Source organism: Cricetulus griseus, chromosome 8, assembly GCF_003668045.3.
Source record: "Cricetulus griseus strain 17A/GY chromosome 8, alternate assembly CriGri-PICRH-1.0, whole genome shotgun sequence".
Classification (NCBI taxonomy): domain Eukaryota; kingdom Metazoa; phylum Chordata; class Mammalia; order Rodentia; family Cricetidae; genus Cricetulus; species Cricetulus griseus.
Genome location: NC_048601.1, coordinates 56,664,456 through 56,669,916, shown reverse-complemented (window position 1 = coordinate 56,669,916; position 5,461 = coordinate 56,664,456).

Genomic DNA, 5,461 nt, shown 5'->3' with positions numbered 1-5,461 from the left:
TGAAGTTGTAACGCTTCTTCCTTAGCAGCTGTAATCTCAAGTGTAGGCTCTGGATTCTTTCAGACACTGGAAAGAACAACATAGTAACTTTAAGGTGAAGAAACATGACAAACATGACCTCAACCAATGCTGAAAGCCCATGTCGTTGGTAATGTCTCACTGGTATCCTGTGACCTCTGATACATGCCAAGGATGGTACCTGACCCTGAAGGAATTCTATCTAAACACCATCCCAGCCAGGCATGGTGGTGTATCTAATCTAGTTCTAGAGAGGCTGAGACAGGAAGATGGCCAGTTTAAAGCCAGGGAGACTCTGAAATGAAACTGAACCAAACAGTGAGATTGTCTTAAAAGCAAAACCAACTAAATAATCTATTCACCCAAACAGGGAAACTGTCTCAAAAGCAAAACCAACTAAACAACTTAGTCACTCCAACCTAATCAAAATAAAACTATGACAAGTGCATAATGAGGACAATTCTGCAAACTCCCATCTCTGTGAAAGTCATATGAAACAAGGACCACAAGAAGCCACAGAGCAGAGGTGACCAAGGAGCTGGCAAGTGAAGCCATGTGGTTCTAGACCAGATCTCAGAACAGAAAAATTGGAAACCTGAAATGTGAATGAAGTTCAAGTGTAGTTAACACTAAGACTTTTCAGCCATGCACATGTTAAGAGGATATTAATAATGCATTAATCAAAGAGGATACCAGGTAGAAGCATACCAGCTTGTACCTACTTGGTAAACTAAGATAATTTCTGAACAGGAAGAAGAGAAAATATATTCTCATGAGTGAGGAATGGATCTACATGTGGCATGAGTAGGACCAGAAGTAAATGGAAACTGACCCTATCTCTTGACTACTATTATCTCTTCACCATCCTTAAAGACAGAAGATTCTAAGAGTTGGTGCCTCTAGGAGGCGGTGCCTCCTGCCTGTCCCACTCTTAGAATCTTGGAATCTGCACACAGCACTGTCTGGTCACCCATTCACTGATCTTTGTGAGAAAGTCCTCTAATCATGAGACATGGAACTGGCAACAGATAACCTCTCACTGAGCTTTAGGCAAAGAAGACAGGTGTGAGGCTCTTTGACCTCCTTTGGCCATGATTTGGTTACTCAGAGGTCATGTGAACAATAAAACTTAAAAGAAGGTATCTAAAGAGATACCCTTACATAGTATTTTACATTTAAATATTTTGGGGAATATTTTTTAAGATACTAAACCTATAAACCTAAGGATGGAAACCTTGGACTTCATGCCTCATTTTGAAAAGACAGTGACATTCTTTGTGTTGTAGTTTGAATAAAAATGGCCCCTATAGTCTCATATATTGAAAACTTAGTCATCAGGGAGTGGCACTATTTGAAAGGATTAATAGTTGTGGCTTATTGGAGGAAAAATGTCACTGGGGTGGGCTTTGAGGTTTCAAAAGCCCATGCCAAGCCCAGAGTCTCCCTTTCTCTTCCTATGGATAAGAATGTAGCTCTCCGCTACTATTCTGGCACCTGCTTGAATGCTGCATCCAATGAAATGTTTTCTTTATAAGAGTTGCCTTGGTCATGGTGTCTCTTCAGAGCCATAGTAACCCTAAGAAACCCTGGGAACCCGAAGGCCATTCCAGCCAGAGAAGCAGGTAAGCTAACTACAGATCTTCACCTTCCTTTCTTCTCCTCTAAATCCAATTCCCTAGTCTCATCCCTGGTTCTGTAGCAGACCATATGCTGTGGCCTCCCCTTCCTCTCTGCCCCCATTGTCAATGGATCATTGTTCTCCCCCAAACTTCCTTTCCCCCATGCAAACCTTTATCCAAGCGTCCAACTCCAGCAGTTACTCCCTGGGAATTTGTAGGGCATGCCAGCCATGGAAGCAGGTAGGCTAGCTGTAGATCTTCACTTATCCCTCCTCTTCTCTAAATATAATCCCCCACTCTCATCCTCAGCTCTATAGCAGACTACCAGTTCTGGCCTGTCCCCACTCTCTGCCTCCATCCCTAGGGGACTAAGCAGATCCTGGTGGAACATTCTGCTTTCCTTCCTCCCACTTCTAGCTCTCCTAGCTAGCTCATCTCCATTCCAAAGTGTCAACTCCCAATACCTAGAAACATTCTACCTAGAATTTGGCAATACCTGGCATAATCCCAGAATTCTCCACCAAGCAACACACAGCCACTACACCCTCCGAAGAGCCAGGGAGGGCAACAGAAACCAAGGAACCCCACCCCCCCATACACAACAAAGACAGGATCAGATGTCAGCACCTAGAATTACAATCGTCCCGAACACAGATGTCTAGATTGCACCATAAAAAACATCATCAATATTCTCAAGGGCAATATGTCTCTACTAGAGCCCAGGTAGGCACTGAGAAGTGCAGCATAGCTGAAGCACAAGACAAGGACCTTAAAATAGCTTTTATGAATATGAGAGGTACTTAAAGAGGAAATAATAAATCCCTTAAAGAAATCTATGAAACACAAATGAGCAGTGAAAGGGAATGAACAAAATTGTTAGGACTTGAAAGCAGGAATAGAATCAATAATGAAAACCCAAGCAGAGAGAAATCTGGAAGTGAAAAATTCACGAACAGACAGCAAGAGATGAAAGAGAGAATCTCAGTCACTGAAGACATGATAGAAGAAATGGATACATCAGTAAAAACAAAATGTTAAATATAAAAAAAACTCCTAGGTATAAAACACCCAGAAAATCTGGGATACTATGAAAAGACCAAATCCATGAATAACAGGAATAGAGGAAGGAGAAGAAACTCAGGTCAGGGACACAGAAAATATTTTCTACAAAATAATAGAAGGACATTTCCCTAACCAAAGAAAGAGGGGCCTATAAAGGTAGAAGAGGCAAATAGAACATCAAAGAGACTGGACTAGAAAAGAAATTCCTCTCATAATATAATAATCAAAACACTAAATATGTAGGACAAAGAAATAATATTAAGAGTTACAAGGGAAAGAGGCCAAATAATACATAAAGGCAGAATTAGAATAACACCTGACTTCTTGATAGAGACCCTAAAGGGTCTGGACTGACATTCTATGAACTCTAAGAGACCACAGATACCAGCCCTGACTACTATACCCAATAAAACTTTCAATCACAATAGATGAAAAAATTCCGTGATAAAACGCAAATTTAAGCAGTATAGATCTACAAATTCAGCCTTACAAAAGGTTCTAAAATACACACACACCCCTCCCCCCCACATACCAAAATAACAGGAGTCAACAATCACTGCTCAATGATAACATCAATGGTCTCAATTCCCCAATTAAAAAACATAGACTAATGGAATGGATGCAGAAACAGTATCTATCCTCTGCTGCACACAAGACACACACGTCAACATCAAGGATGGACATCACCTTGGTAAAAGGTAAAAGCATTCAAAAAGATATTCCAAGCAATGGACCTAAGGAACAAGCCTGTGTAGCAATTTTAATATCTGACAAAATATTACTGGTAAGGATGTAGAGTAAAGGAAATACTCATCTATTGCTAGTGGGACTACAAACCTGTATCGTTACTATGGAAATCATAGTGGTTTCTCAGGAAGATGGGAATTGCTCTGCCTCAAGATCCAGCTATACCATTCTTGGGCATATACCCAAAGGATGTTTTATCCAAGCACAGAGAACTTGCTCAACCATATTCACTGCTATTCAGAATAGCCAGAAATGGGAAAAACTAATTGTTCCTTAACAAGTGAATGGATGAAGAAAATATTGTACGTTTATACAATAGAATATTACTTGGCCATTAAAAAATGAAATCATAAAATACACAGGTAAATGGATGGAACTAGAAAATTATCATTCTGAGTGGGGCAACTCAGATTCAGAAAGACAAATATGGTATATGTTTGCTTATATGTGGATACTGGCAGTTAAGTCAATTATAAGTAAGCTGTAATCTGTACCACCACAAAGGTTAGGTATAGAGTAAGAGAATATGGGTACAAATAGATCTCCCTAGGAAAAGGCAATACAATAGAAAGTTATGGATGGATGAAGTAGGACAGTGGGGTTTGGAACAGGAGAATCAAGTGGGAAGAGAGAGGGAAGAGGGAGCAATGAGGGAATATGGGGAGATATGGCTAAAATTAAGGGCCATTTGAGTAGTAGTATAGAAACTTAATACAGAAGCTTCCTAACGCATATACATATATGAAGGCTATCTAAATGAAATCACCAAATAATGGGAGAGACAGAGCCCCAGCTGAACATCTCTTGCTACCAAATGAAACTTCCAGGAATGGGTTACATCTAATTGAGTTGTTGGTCAAAGGGATCCCATGGGAACCCCCAAACAACTCATGCTGTTGCCAAGACTATAGGTTGCTCTTCACAAACTGACAGCAAGGCCCTATTGCTGAAGACAACACCTATATCACTCATTGAACACAGAGAAGTTGAGCTGATGCCTACCTAGAGCCTTGGATCCTTATGTCCTAGTGTTTTTGGTACCCAGAAGGTACTTTGTATGCTACTAAAGGAGAAAGGTAAACACCAATCTAGCCACAAACCCTTCAACTACAATGGTGATCTGCCTGCAAGATATACTAGTGCAATGGTGGTAACAAAGCTTGTGGGAATAACTAACCAATATCTGCTGTGACTTAAGGCATACTCCACAACATGGAACCAAATACCTTACACTGCTTGGGTGACCAAGAACCCGGGACTAGATATCCAAGGACCTAGCATAAAAACAAACACTACTGTTCTACTAAAGGGGCACAGCAATAAAATGACTTCTAATGAAAGTCTGCTATACTCAAAGATCAGTGTCTTGCTTAGCCATTACCAGAGAAGCTTCCTCCAGCAGCAGATGGGAACAAACATGGAGACAATATGCAGAGAGTGAAAGATCTTGGAACACTCAATCCTAAATGGGATGTCCCTATCCAATTCCTCCACTCAGGGCTTTAGGAAACCCTGTGGAAGAGGAGGTAGGAAGAGTAGATGGGGATGGAGGACACCAACAAAACAAGGCCTTCTAAACACAACAGGACCAATATACATATGAACTTACAGATAGGCACCATGTGCAGGCCTGCGTGGGTCTGTACCAGATGGGGTCCTAGAAAGGAGAGGTGGACACATGTCCTCATCCCTAACCTATAAGCAATCTTCAATTGATAACCACTTGCAAATGAAAATTTAGTTTTCTCCAAGGCAGTCTTCCTTGGAAAACAAACTATTAAGTGTAAGCTGCTACTTACTGTTCTAGTTGGCAGCATGAATCTGGAAGAGCGAGCCTAAAAATGAGACAAACCTAAAGTCTCATGCAATAGCCAACTTTATTCACAGCATTAGACGATTTATACTCTGAGCAAAGTGTATGATCACAAGGACAACATGTTTTTCCATAGAGGACCATGACTAACACCAGTTAAAGTAAATTCCTTCCTGTCCACTACACCTGGGAGGAGCACAAA